General features: G+C 31.6%; 1 long non-coding RNA gene across 1 annotated transcript in view; it reads right to left on the bottom strand.

Annotated features, from left to right (window-relative positions):
* Window positions 1-14,256, bottom strand: part of LOC140450067 (uncharacterized) — a 28,490-nt gene extending 14,234 nt beyond the window's left edge. Inside the window, exons 1-2 of the long non-coding RNA XR_011951944.1 lie at window positions 14,104-14,256; window positions 4,926-5,154 (exon numbers count right to left, since the gene is read on the bottom strand). This is a non-coding gene — a long non-coding RNA (uncharacterized lncRNA). The remainder of the gene's footprint in view (window positions 1-4,925; window positions 5,155-14,103) is intronic.
* Between the last annotated feature and the right edge of the window lie 1,748 nt (window positions 14,257-16,004).

Here is a 16,004-nt window from a genome sequence, read left to right as displayed (position 1 = left end):
ACATATGCAGGGTTACGGCAGGGAGACGCGCTGGCGTGCCTTCTCTTTAATATAGCGTTAGAAAAGACTATAAGAGATGCCGAGTTACACAATAGGGGAACAATCTTTAATAAATCAACGCAGATTATGGCTTACGCTGACGATCTGGATTTGATCGCACGTACTACACGAGGACTTAAAGAGATGACTTCCACCTTCTTGACAACCGCACAAAATATGGGCCTTAAAATAAACGAGGAAAAAACCAAAATATTAGCATCTATTCCAAATAACAGAGATAGAGCTAGAAACGCCGAAGAAAACTTCAGTATAGACCAATATAATTTTGAGGTAGTAAATAAGTTTACATATTTGGGTTCTCTCATAACAAACGATAATGACACATCTGAAGAAGTAAAACGGAGGGTACTGCTAGCAAACAAATGTTATTTTGGACTAAGCAAGCAGCTAAAAAACAGAAATTTAAGCCAGAAAACCAAACTAATAATATATAGAACACTCATCCTACCAGTGCTGACATATGGGTCAGAAACATGGACAATCTCCAAAACAGACGCAAATCTTCTGCTCGTCTTCGAAAGGAAGATACTAAGAAGAATAATGGGCGCATTCTGTGAGAATGGTATTTGGAGAAGGCGATATAATTTCGAATTGTACGAGAAGTATAAAAAAATAGTAAATGGTAGAGATGTAATATCCTTCATAAAAATAGGTAGGTTTAGATGGGCTGGACATGTGTCAAGAGCAAATGAAAATTACCCACCCAAACGAACTCTATTATCGGTCCCAGTGGGAAATAGGAGTAGAGACAGACCACGACTGAGATGGAGGGACGGTGTGGACGAGGACGCAAGGAAAATCGGCGCGGCAAATTGGCAACGGTTGGCGATGAACAGAAACGACTGGCGAAATAGACTGGGGAAGGTCAAGGCTCAACTAGAGCTGTAGCACCACTGATAATGATGATAAGAAAATGACCATGAAAAATCCAGGAAAATATACAAACAAATACATAGATCAAATCAAAAGAGTAGGGAACAAAAGAAGACTGCGTAGAGCATTACACCCAGAAATAAAGAAAAATTGCACCAGCTGATAAAAATTACGGTGCATTAGATATAGAAATACCAACAAGCAAGAGAGTTTTTTGGAATCCTTATTGGAATGGGGAGATTGCAAAAATAGAACAATCTACCAGGGGCCAATCTACAAATTTTTTGTGGAAAGAATACAGGCACAATCGTTTGACAGCCTCTAATTTTGGAATTGTATGCAAATTGAGGAAATCTACAAATCCTGCAAACACCACAAAAAAATATTGTTTTCAGATTTTCATGGATCTGCTGCTACAAGGTGGGGACAAGATCATGAGACAATTACCAAACTGGAATTTGAAGCAAAATATAATTTAAACGTACGCGAATGTAGATTATTCATTTCTGCAGAAAATCGGTTTCTTGTAGCGAGTCCGGATGGCATTATTGATGATGATCATATCGTAGATGTTGTAAGTTGTCCCCAATTGAAGCTGTTAAATTAAAAAAAATTAAATACCTAACACGCGAAGAAAATACTTTTAAATTAAAACACACCGATAATTATTTTTATTAAGTTCAAGGACAGCTAGCAATAGCTCAGAAAAAATATTGCTACTTTATTGTTTGGAAACCTATGGGTTTTATTGTTTCATGTCAGAATTTTTAAGATATTCAAACAATATTTTTATGATTACTATTATTATTATTTATGTATCATTATTTATCGTATACTTAATACTGATACCTGCACATACTAAACTACACCAACTAATAAATATTTTCCAATTACAGATAGAAACCGAGCCGGAATTTTAGAAGCAAATATTGCCAAAATTGAAAAAATTTTATATTGAAAATATGTTGCCACGTATTTTAAGTATGATGGAAAAGCTGGTAGTCGAGGGTAGAGTTGAAGGAAAGAGACCTAGGGGAAGATCTTCAAGCCGCTGGGTAGATCAAACAAAAATACTGATTAACCAAGGGTTACATGAAGCCGAACAACTAGCCCAGGACAGAGAAGGATGGAGAGAAATCGTGAAAAAACTGTAAAGGCCTGATGGTGTCACCACATCCCAAAAGGGATTAGGACTGAGGAGGAGGATTTTAAGTAGTTAAAAACAAAAGCATTTTCAGATTACTTTCTTCTTCAGAATAAAATACAAAACAGGGTGTTTTAAAATAAGACAGAAAATTATCCACGATTTGTGTTTTATTCATCAATTGGATACTTTTCTTATGTTCCTGCAACCTATAAATATATTAAAATAATGTATATTCCATTCAGAGAACTTTTTCCTCACAGTGCGTCGCCTCGAAATACTTGCCAGATAAATACATTTATAGTCCTTTTCCATCATATTGATAGCACATTATGTATGCAAATCCTCAACAGGTCAAAAAACCATAGGCGTCACCCTATACTTGTTTTGAAATAAATAAAAAAAATTAATATTTTAAGATGCCATCAACAATTCATTATCTTTTAAAAAAACTTCTGTAAAATAAGTGTCCACTAATCTCACTATACCTTTTTTGTGCGTAAAAAACGTCGGTATATATGCCACACGATTATTGTTAATTATACACGGGTGATTAACGAGAGAATTCAATGTTTCACGAAATAAATTAATGTAAACAGTAATTTAAAGGTGAATATTGTTTTCTATACAAGTTATAGTCTGACACAAAAAGAATACCTTCTTTGAACGATTACCTGGAATTACTGATAAGGCTTCACTAATGATAGTTTAAGTAGTTTTTATGCCACATTACAGCTTATGCCAATAATATAAATTAGAAATTGTTTGCATCTTCCATTTAGTTTGTAGATGTACATTGTTCATGTCTTACCTACCTACGTTTTTGGTGTCGATATTTTGTTATTTGCATTTAAAAATGACGTCGACAACAGGTTTTATCCCGGTTAAGTGTAGTTTTAAAGGTGCCTTCAGTCTGAGAGAAAAATATAATATTAAATGTACACGATGCACTTGTACATCAACGCCCTTTAAGTAATGTTCGTGAAATCGTTAACATGTGTTCAAATATGACAGGGGTTGAAGAAAACAATTTATAGATTCCTAAAAGAAAGAAAAGGAGGAACTGTTTCATCTCCCAAGAAGAGTGGAGGGAGTAAACCCTTGGAAATTGAAGCAATACATAAAATCATGATAAGACGCAGCGTCCACTCATTTTTTTTTTTTTTTAACAAAGAATTTCCAACATTGGACAAAATCCAAACATTCATTAGAGAAAACGAAGAGTTACCAATCACAAGCAACAAGAAATTATGGGGACTATTGAGAGAGATGGGATTTCGTTGGCAAAAGAATAGAAGAAAATCCGTTTTAATTGAAAAAGATTACATTGTATGTTGGAGACGAGATTATCTAAGAACTATTAAAAAGTACCGAGAAGAAGGGAAAACAATTTTTTATTTGGACGAGACTTGGCTAAATGAAGGTCATACTGTACCATATCTATGGGTTGATACAAATGTGAAAAGTTCCCGTCAGGCATTCATTAAAGGTGTATCTACTGGAATAAACAATATTCCCGTTGGAAAAGGACGCAGACTCATAATAACCCATATTGGAAACGAATACGGTTTTGTCAATGGTGGATTATTAAGTTTTGCCTCAAAATCAACCAAAAATTACCACGAGGAAATGACTGCTGACGTTTTTGAAGAATATTTTGAGCAAATGTTGGATTTAATTCCAAAAAAATCTGTCATAGTCATGGATAATGCTAGTTACCATTCAAGACTAGCAGAAAAATTGCCAACAACGGTATGGAAAAAAGAGAGATAATCGAATGGTTGGATAAACACGCAATTGAGTACAAGGAGAATTCGACAAAAAAGGAATTATTACCTATTGTAAGGTAACATAAAGCAGCTTATAAAAAATATATAATTGATGAAATCGCATTAAACCGTGATGTAATTATTTTACGTTTACCTCCATACCATTTATAAATTAGAAGACTTACAACAATTATTAGAACATTCCTTATCAAAAGTAACTCCAGAAAATTGGAAAAATGCTGTTAGTCATGCTCACAAGGAAGAAAATAAAATGTGGAATTTGGATAATATGAGTGATGCAATGCTGGAACCGGTAATAATTAACATTGGAGTTGAAGATTCCTTAGATTCTGAAGAAAGCAGTGAATCGAAATAGAATTTGATTAAAATAATATTCATTTTTTTACAAATCGGCCCCTGTTACGGCCACAAATTATTTTATATATAACCAATAAAATAAACATCTTACATTTTGTATTCTATTCTATTCTATTGTATTCTATTCTGCTTCAACCTTTATACCTGGTGGTCATACTCAATTTAAAATTATTTTCCTATATACTTCTGTAAACTTGTTGACAAATATCTATTTTTCATTGAGTCACCCGTATCAACAGTTTAGGGATTTGCATACATAATGTGCTATCAATATGATGAAAATGGACTTTACTATTATGATGGTTTTGCAGGTACCAATTTTTTATAGATAAAATATTTTTTGTTTAATTTTTACTAGGTTCATATCAGTTTTCTCTAACAAATAAATAACTTCATGAGATAATTTTTAAGCTATAACTGCGAAATTGTTTGTTATGTTATTTTAAATTTATTATAAATAAACACCACGATGTTTTTGCAGTCACGTTTCAATAATTTTTATTGAATAGTATATTTAGCTAAGACATATAAATTAAAAATGTGATAAATCTTTTTAAAATATTATCTACGATAATCAATCTAAAACTTAATTGAATGGAGAATAATGCATTTGTTGTCATTAAACTACCCGTCGGCCGGCGCCACTGAGTAAAGATCGAAACAAGTTAACACTGTAGATTTCAAATTAGGGAGTTACTTACGTAGGTCTGACGGAAGCAGTGTAGAGAAGTAAGTGATACGCCCATTTTAAATTGTATTGTGCTTTAACTGCTAAAACAGTCTTAAATACAGATGTTCCCTGTAATTTTAAACAGAAATGCCATGGCAAAATCGATCCTGTACACCAGAAGCATCTTTTTGATAGATTTTATGCAGTGGAGAGCTTTGATTTACAATCTTCACATCTCTTCTCTTTGGTCAAGGTGTTACCTAAAAAAGGATGCAGTTTAACCACTAAGCTAGTAAAAGTGCTGTTATCAAAATAAAAAATATCCACCAGGTCAATAGTAATTATATTTTTACCAAAATAATTACTAAACTTCATGAACTACAATCTCAAAAAATTAATGTATCACTTGTTTGGATTAAAGGGCATTGTGGAATAAAAGGAAATGAAGAAGTAGACGAAGAAGCTAAAATAGGAAGTAGAACAGGAGAATATTTAAGGTATAAATGTCCTCACAATGAAATTGCTTGCCACGTAAAGCCCATATTACTAACAGAATAGAGAGAAATGTATAGAAGCAGTCAAAAAGGAAAATTTTATAAAAACATAGCCTCCTAGCCAATCTTGGTTCTCAAGACTGTCGGGAAGCAAGCGATTTTTCTCTGTATTGTGCAGATTAAGGTTCAACCATGTTTTAACTCCGCAGTATAAATATAAAATAAAATTAAGTGATTCTCCTAATTGTCCATCCGGAGAATAAGGTACAACAGAGCACATGATATTAGGCTGTTCTAAAATAAGTAATGAAGTAAAAGTATTAAGTGAAGAAATAACTAAAATACCCAAAATCACCAAACCATATAACCTAACCCAATTATTAAGTTCAGAAGATTGTAATATTTATCAAATTTTGTATAAACATATTTTATGTATTAGATTAAGTTTATAACCTATGTTTTTTTCTTTTTCCCTTTGTGCAAAGCCCTAAGTCTATCCGAGGTCCACCTGTCTAACAGTCTCCGAGATCTCGTATCCTAGTCTAATATCCCAAATTATATAAGATTAAAAAAAAAGGAATTAAAACAAGCTGAATATGTTATTAAGAGAAATAAAAATCTAATTTTGATTAGTATAATAGTATAATTGTAAAATTAGATATCGCCGTTCCAGAAGAACAATGACGTAACTGCAAACATATGGTAATTGCAGTTAAATACGTCCCTGTTCTCAAAAATATGTAACACACATGGGAGAACAACGACGCAAATGTAGTTGCTCTTATGGCCGCTAGAGGAAGTTACGTCGTTGTAGAAATATTTGATGTTTGTGGCGTAGTTTCGGAAGAACAGTGCCACATGATTCAGTTCAGTCCTTGACGTTAGTGAATCTGTGTTAGTGTCCAGTGGAACAACGACGCAATTGGAAGATTTGGTGCAATTTGAACCACTTCGATCAAGATTCCAGTGCAACAACGACGTAAGTGTACTTTGTGTCATTGTTTATTTAGGGTCTTATTTCAATTGTGTGACTTAATTGTACTTTTCGTCGTTATTGAACCTGTTAATAAGCTTTATTTACTTCATAACTGTTGTTAACGTCATTGTCAAACTGATAGACCGTCAGATAATGACAGATTTTGCTGAATGATTTTCTCTTTTCTGGGATTTTAACCACTAAAAATTGTCACTGTTCAGCTTAAAAAATGAAAATTTAGCGACCGGACTTGTACTATACATTAACATTTACAGGGTGGTCCAGATTAAACGTCATTAATTTTGAGAGATGATTTAAACATCTGATTAATTTTAATCAAATATTGACTAAACACTGACATAATTTTCAGTGGTTAAAATCCCAGAAAAGAAAAAATCAGCAGCAGTCAGCAAAATATGTCATTATCTGACGATCTATGAATTAGTCGACAGCAGGGATACTATTAAGGCTCCTCTCTATAGTGAATTTTAGCGCCTATCTTAAAGCATTGGACCGTATTTTAACGTTTTGTTTTTGCACAATTTTAACATGTAAGGAGCGGATGATATCTCAGATTATAGGTATTATAAAACTCTAGGCCGCTGACATTTTTTTTAAATCTCTATATTTTTTTTTAATAAAATGTGTTTTTTCAATTTTACGTTTTTTTCGTTTGCTATGGCATCAATTGTCACGATTTTATGACATAAGATTGAGGACTTTAAGATCTAGGCCGCTGACATGTTGTTTTCTATTAATACGTAATGATAATGACGATAAGTTTAATTAAAAATTTAAAAGTTAGGCAACTTGTGATGCAAAATGTTCGATTTCAATTTAGCTTACCGATGATTTACTACCGGCTTACATGAACACAGCGGGAAACCAGATAAAAACGACCCTTGAAAACGAGAAACCCCTTATCTATAAACAAGTTACGCATTAAAATTTATGAGAAACTTTAACTACGGGTGGTGGCCTGTCAAAACAAGTGTGTTTAATGTTGCATACCTTGGTCTGAAAAATATAAAATTCACTAGAGAGGCCCTTAAGTATGTCTTTTTGTTAGCAATACATTCTTTGTTTTTAGCTGAAAATGAACTCTTGAACAAAGAAGATTTTACTCCTTGTTCGTGAAAATGAAACGAAAGATAATGTAATGGAGAAGAATAATGATACCTCATTGAATGATCCGCAAACACTGTGCCGCACATCACCTTCGGTTAGCAATGAGGAGCCACATTTATCAACATCACAACGCAAACTCACAACCACGCCGATTAGCAACCTGATGTAACCACAACAAGATCTTACAAGAACTTGCAGCAACTTAGTGCCACAGCCTTCAACCTCTCAATGTGATCTGAATGTCACATATGAAACTGAAGGAACAAATTTTTATGTTATTCAAAGAACTAACTCTACAAGATCGGTGATAAAAAGGGTATCATCAACAGCAGCCCCTGAACCTCCTAGCAGCAGTTTTGAAATTTGTTCAGATTTTTCCTCAGGCTCAGACGACAATTACGAACCAATGAGCAACGATGAATCTTCAAGTTCTGGGTCATCGACAGCCATTGCGCAAGTATCTGTGAACCAATTGCTGGATGAAATACCCCCTGAAGAACCTTTAACAAGGAAACCTAAAAAAAGGACACGTAATGCAAGCAATTGGTTAAAAGTAAAAGCAAAAATTTTTAAAAATTCAGGGAAAGCTTACACATCGAGAACAGGAAAACCCGTCGAAGCTCGAAATATGGGTGTTTCATGTACGGATAAATGTGTCCTCTCTTGCTCTAAAAAATTTTTAGAAGATTGGAGAGCTCAGGTGTTCAAGAATTACTGGGCATTGGGCTCGTTGCAAAGACAACGGGATTTTTTAAATTCGTGTATTGAAAAACTCGTTCTAAAGTACCGTCAGATCTCTGCCCAAGAACCTAGAAATCCGAATTGTGGTTTCTATCTAATGAACAATGACCAGAAAATTCGTGTGTGCAAAAAGTTCCTTATCAATACGTTGGGAATAACAGAGAGGACTATCCGTACTGTTATCAAAACTAAGTTGACTGGGACCGGCATGGCACCTGCAGATAATAGAGGGAAACATGATAACCGCAAAAAAACTCATCCTGAAATTTTGAAATCAATTAGAGCTCACATAAATTCAGTTCCTAGAATTGAGAGCCACTACATAAGAAGTGACACCAACAGGGAATTCATCGACGGCGGTTTATCTATAGCAGAAATGCATAGACATTACTCCTTAGAACGGTCTTCTGCTAACCTGGCAGCTGCAAACTACGACACATACGCGCGCCTATTAAATACAGAATTTAATATTGGATTTTTCTTGTCTAAAAAAGATCAATGCGATCAATGTGAAGGTTACAAAAATGCGACAGATGAAGAGAAGGCAAAGCTGGAAGAAAATTTTCAAAAATATCAAGAAGAAAAAGCACTAAGTAGGACAGAGAAAAACGAGGACAAGGAGAAGGCCAAAAGCAATGAGATACAATTAGCTATTTATGATTTGCAAGCAGTCTTACCTGTGCCAATGGGACAAACATCGGCTTTTTTTATAAGTCAAGGCTGAATTGCTGCTATAATTTTACAGTAAGTTTAAAACTCTTGAAGTCCGCTTGAGCTAACTTTCTTCTTTGTTTTTGTTGCAGGTGACTATAGACCTCCTTATAGTGTGAATTTTAATACTTCTATTACGAAGTTAGAACTATTGTTGCAGAGTATTTATAACAATAATGATTTTTATGTGGAGATTTTAATATTAATTTTTTAGAAAATAGCAATCAGAAAAATATTTTAATAAACTTATTTTTAGAATATAACATTAAATTTCACATAAATGTACCTACTAGAATTACTAAAAATTCTTCAACATGTATTGACAACTTTTTTCCAATTTAGGTGTTCAAAAGGTGAGTGTATGTGACACATTTCTATCAGATCATACTTATCAATTATGTGCTTTTAATATGAAAGTTACTGGAAAAAATCCTCAAACTGTTTTTACCAGAAACTTATGCGATGCTAACTTAATAACTTTTCAAAATATTTTAGCTAATATTGATTGGAGTGATCTATATGTGGCTAGTAGTTTTGAAGAAAATTTTTCAATATTTTATGATACTTTCTTTATTATTATAATACTACTGTCTTAAAACATAAAGTAACTACCAGACCAAAACAAAAAACATGGTTTGCACCTCATATTAAAGGTTTGCATGATCAATTTTGTCAGATGAATGGATTAAGAAAACAACTCAATAACCCACAGTATTTGGAACGATACAAGAAATTTAAACAAGAATATCAAAAAATTGTTAAAAAACATAAAAAGGAACAATATGATAATCAATTTAGAAATAGTAATAATGTAATGAAGGAAAGTTGGAAAAATTTTAATAAAAATAGAGGTAAAAACTGTCAATCAAATCAAAATTTAATATCTTTTAGTAACAACAATGACTTACAAAATTATCAAAAAGCTGATCAAATCAACAATTATTTTATTAATGCTGTAAAAAATAATGAATTATCAGTTGTTAACTGTACCGTACAAATTGACCAATTCAATTCAAGTTTGTTTTTATCACCAACCACTGAAAAACAAGTTATATCTATTGTATTAAAAACTGCTTCTCAAACAGCTGCAGGGGTAGACGAAATTGATGGAAAAGCGTTGAAACATGTTGCCACTTATATAGCTTCACCACTATCCTATCTCATAAATGAATCATTTACATGCGGAATATTTCCAGATATAAAGGAATCGAAAGGAATCCCTATTTTTAAAAATATAGGCTGATTTGTGTGTCAAGTGAGTTCTCTAAAATATTTGAAGCAGCCTATGCAAAAAGATTAACAGATTATTTAGAACATTTTAAAATTCTTCCTGTTATTCAAAATGCGTTTAGAAAAAAGAAATCTACAAATACTGCTATTTCTGACTGTCTTCAATTTATTTATAAAGCATTAAATGATAAATTAAATGTGTCTTTTTTATGACCTTGGTCATGCATTTGATACAGTTGATTGTGAACTCTTATTACAGAAATTGCAGGGTATTGGAGTATGTGGTATACCATACAAATGGGCCCTATCTTATCTAAGTAATAGAACTCAAGTAGTCACAGTGGAAAATGTAACGTCGAGGCCACTTCAATGTACGATGGGTGTACCTCAAGGCTCAATACTGGGGCCTTTATTTTTCATTATATTTGTAAGTGACCTAAACACGTTTTGTTCAATGCCAGATAAAATTGTTCAGTATGCTGATGATACCAATATTCTCATGTCTCACAGTGAACCCATACAACTGATGGAAAATACCAATGTTGCATCTGCTGAATTTAGCACATATTGAAAAAATAGTGGACTCAAGCTCAACGTAACAAAAACACATTTTATGCGTTTCTTACTAAAAAACTTAACTCCAAATTCTGACTTTTATTTACATGTGGACAGCAAATCAGTAGAAAGTTATACTACAACGAAATTTTTGGGGGTAACACTAAAGCATAAACTTACATGGGAAACTCACGTAAATCATGTATCAGCAAAATTAAGTACATGTAGCTATATAATGCGTAATTTAAGAGAAACTGTTTCATTTGATATATTGCAAATGATTTACTTTAGTTTAGTCCAGTCTGTACTTCAGTATAGCTTAATATTTTGGGGTTGCTCAGCTCATTTTGAATGGGCATTTATAGCTCAAAAGAAAGTTTTAAGAAGTATGTATGGCGTTCCATTTTCAGATGGTTGCAAGCCATTATTTAAGAAGTCTAATATTTTAACACTACCGAGCCTTTTAATTTTCCAATTAATATTGTACACTGAGAAAAACAAGCTCAAGTTTGACAGAAATGAGGACATTCACTCACATGATACTAGAGGTAAATCAAATTTCCGACAACCTTTCCCTAGATCAGGTGTATCATGCACCTGAATATATTGGAATAAAATGTTACAATAAAATAGTCAATATATTAACTCTCAGTAATTCTTCATATAAAGGTTTTCGCCAAACTTTATATTCATTTTTAATGGACAACACAATCTACAGTGTTGATTGATTTTTAAATTTTTAACATTTTTGCAACAATAGTTCTAAATTTGTATTTGTAACTTTTATTTCTTATTTATTTTATTGTAATCACTGTTTTATTTTAATCATGTGTACTTTTACTATATATTGTACTCTTTTGTACTAAAATTTTGACTAGTCTGATACGATTTATACATTTTTTTTTTGTAAGAATTGTGTAAATTTTGTGGATGAATAAATTCTATCTATCTATCTATCTTAAGAGTTTCTTTTGTCATTATCAATAATAGAATCACACTATTGTCGTAAATCGTCAACTAAACTATATCTAGAACCTATTTGGGCCTCAAAAAGTGTGATTTACGAGCACTACAGTACGAAATTACGAGCACAAGTCTTTTGAAAATTTAAATCTAGCTATATTTCAACCCAAAAAGGACCAGTGCAATTTGTGTAGGGCGTATTCAATGAAACATATAAGTGAAGAAGACTATCAATATCACATTTACTACTATTTCCAAAGTCAAATGCATCCACACTTTATTATAGATGCAAAGTTTCCGTTCACAACTTTAGTATTTTTATTTTGCTAAGTAAAGAAGGTTATTGTATTTTATGGAATGAGAGTGAAGGTAAACTAACATCAAACGAATTTTCAAGCATACTTTTCGATTTTCTTGAAAACAAAGTTCTCTCTGATAATAGTTCTGATATTCCTAAGAAATTTATAATTTACAGTGACATTTTGTAGATATCAAAACAGATGTGCTACATTATCAAATGTATTGTTAAATCTTGCAATAAAACATAAGGTGACAATTGAACAAAAAACTCTTGAAAAGGGCCTTACATACAATTAAAAGATATATTATTGAAAGACATATTAAAAATAAAGATCAATGCTCCAGCAGGTTATATCAAGTGAAATATTTAGACTATTCTTTTTTTAAAGATTTCAACAAGGCATGAAGTACAAATCTATAAGACCTGGGAATAAAGTTGCCAAGGTAACTGACATCAGATGCCTTAAATATTTTACTGAAGGCAAGATTTATTTCAAATTAAATTACCAAGATAGCTATGAAGAGCTTATTATGCCTGATACAGAAAAAAAGGGGCTCAAAGGAAATCAACTAGAAATTCAAGTAAATTAAAAACTGATTCTGACGAAGGTAATAATGTTACTAACTTTAACTTCCTCAATTATATAAAGCCAGGCAAAAGATACCAGGAGAAAAATTTAACCACCTTCAAGAACTAAAGCTAAGTACCCAAGGATTTCCATCCATTTTCCGATAACCTATCAACTGAAGTGTAAATGAGAATAGGAAATAGTAACTATTTTTAAAATCATGTAGCTCATTTTTAAAATCAAGGTTAGTTTTGTTTAAGTATTTTTTATTTTGTTCAGTTTTTGTATTTAAACTAAAAAGTATTGTTAGTTTCTTTGAAATTTTAAAAATGTAGGTTCATACATTGATTGTTCTTCAGTTTACAGTTCCTAAGTGTTCTTATTTATATGTAGCGATTTTGTATGGAAAAACACTTTGTATGCCAAAAATAAAAATAATAAAAGAAATGTTTCAATTAAAATAGCTCATTATTACCAATGAAGTACAATTTTACTATTAATCTAGTATGCATAAGCCATGTAACTTCAGTTAGAAGGTACAAGTATGTATCTAATCACCCAACTCCTACCAATAAAACACATAACTCCAGTAATTTCATTAAGCCAAATTTATTACTCTGAAAGTAAATCACCTTATAACTCCAGACATCTTAATTATCAAAACATACTACTCCAAATAATCCCTCTTGTACACAATATTAATGTCTGTTAAATCTTATTTAAAGACATTCTGTAACATTGCAAACAATTTAAAAAAATCCACAAAAAAACTTTCTATAAGTTTTTAAGGAGCAAGTTTTTTGTGTCTCCTGTATAATTAGAAATAAGTGAGTTAGATGATTTTACAATTAGGCCGACAGTATAAGAAAACAGAATTATATAAGAAATAAACTAAATGAAAATTCTTCATGACAATATAAAATTTAATATGAAATAATTTACAAGATGTCATTTTTGAAGTTTGCAAATAATACTGTTATAACAAAATGATTTAAGTTTCTCTAATATATTTTATATGGAATAGAAATTGGTTGTAGTTAATGAAAATTGGGTGTAATTTTTACCTTATTTAAGTAATAAAAGTTACTGAAAGAATAGAGTTAGGATTGTAAACAAAAACGAAAAAGGAAGTTTTAAATACTGTATAAATATATTGTTTAGTGAATTTTAACTTTTTCTAAAGGGGTGTAAAACAATTCCAACAGAAGTATGTATTAATCACAAATGCAATTTAGTTATCCTGATTTAACAAATAAAATAGTATGGCCTCTAAAATTATACATTTAACTCCACAAACAAGTGTGTCAACCTGCAGATCAATTATAATTTTATCATAAATATTTAGAAATGTATTCAGTCTGGATTTATTTCCAAAGAATATAGACGCTTATATATTCTTTATAAGCGTCTATATTCTTTGTTATTACTATGTGTGTCCGCTATAACTAGCTATGATTGTTAAATATATATAGTTAAAACAAATTATAAAGAAAAATTAAGAGTAGGATTAAAACGTAGTTATGAACTAAGCATAGTACTTACATTCCTTAGTTGTCGTCGACGATACATTTAATGTGGTCAAATATAAATTCAAGCGTTCGACACCAACTATTTTAGTATTTTACCATACCAAAGTCAAAGTACACACGCCAGCTGCCAGCTCAGCAGACTACGACTACATTAAAAATTTAAAAATGACATTAAAACACGTAACACGGTTCGTAGACGTGGCGTGAACTTACTACGGTTGCCTCTTCCCACTGGGGTGGGGATGCTTGAGTTACGTCACCAGAGTACATAAGAATACAAAACCCATTTAATCGCGATTGAAACTGAATGTAGAGGGCAGGTCGATTGCAGTGTTGATTGGTTGAAGGGGAAGAATTACGTCACGAGAGTACAGTTTCGGGCTTAATGTTCATTGGTTAGGCGGAAGAGGCAACCGTAGTAAGTCTACGAACCGTGACATTATAATGCACAGCCTAGGTTTGGCGTGATTGGTTGGTGGGTGGGTCCCAATTTAAAAATTGGCGGGTTTCATGTTTATTAAAAAGACAATTGAGGTATCTCTCTTAGGTTATTAATTTAACTTGGAAAAATTATAATAATTTTATATTTATTTTATCTTTTGGGACTCTGAAATATTTTCAGCCCGAAAATAATTTAGACGTATTTTGCTAACATTATTTTCTCTTTTAGGGACTTCGAAAATGTTTCGAATATTTTATTTCTTTTACAGGTTAAAAATGACTTATTATTATTATATATATAATATAGATTATTTTTCTGATATTTATTTACTGTTTTGGGACTTTGAAACATTTTTACTATAAAAATAACTTGGGATTATTTTTACTTTTCCGGTCTTTTTCGACTTAGAGAATTTTTAATACGAAATTTGTGAATAACTTTTTATTTGTTTATATTTTGTTGCAGGTCTTTGTTGATTAGTCCCGGAGGCACTACGACAGACACAAATTTCGCATTTTCAGGAAAATCTGACAATTTTAAATAACTTTTGTTTCCCGAAATTATTGGGACTTAGAAAAATTTTCACTTTTTTCAAATTTTACTTTTTTTTGCTTTTTGCATTAATTAGTCTTAGGTGTCTAAGAGTCTAAGGTGTAACTAAGCAATAAAAACACAATAATAAACTAGTATGACATAAAAAAAAATATTGTAGCCTTTTTTTATATTTATGGATTTATTAATAATAAAATTGTTCCTAAACTAAAGTGTTTAGATTGTATTCAATGTTTATTTAAAGCACAATTCAATCACTTTTATGCTTCTGTTGGGAAATTTAGCAGGTTAGTAAATTTAAAAAATAATGGGCGTTAGTGATTATCACAAAATAAGGTTTCAGATTTTCAAAAAAACCTTGTTCTTGGCAAATGGTGACTTCAAAAATAATTTGTTTGTGAATGCTAAGATAGTCGATGGCATTGTTGTGTCTGTAGTAAAAAACCTTTCTTCAACCTGTATGTGGTGAGTCGACAAATATTCGGATAAGATTAATAATAATACTACATCGTATTCGATTGTAGGTCGTTGGTAGATGATTGTAATGTGTCCATTTTTTGTAGACCAATTACTTAATAAGTTCACATATAGGTAATTCATGAAATTTGGGCATGACGTTAGCCGACACAAATTACTTATTTTTACATAAAAACTCTAATGTAATAGATAAGAAATCGTTTGTAGATTATTATAAATATAACCAATCGTTTATAGGGTCGATTATTTAGTTGTTTTTAGGATTAAATAATTAAAAAAACAAAATATTCTGAGTGCGTCATCTCCTAGCCGAATGCTAGACTAATTAGTATTAAAAATAACCTAATTATTTTTTTACAATTTTTAAATAAAAACTAATCTAATATACGGCAAATAATTCGTAGGTTAATATAAAACTAACAAGTCGTTTGTAGGGTGGGCTA

This window comes from Diabrotica undecimpunctata, chromosome 9 (assembly GCF_040954645.1).
Source record: "Diabrotica undecimpunctata isolate CICGRU chromosome 9, icDiaUnde3, whole genome shotgun sequence".
NCBI lineage: Eukaryota > Metazoa > Arthropoda > Insecta > Coleoptera > Chrysomelidae > Diabrotica > Diabrotica undecimpunctata.
The sequence above is the reverse complement of the archived record's forward strand: the minus strand, read 5'-3'. Positions and strand labels throughout refer to the sequence as shown.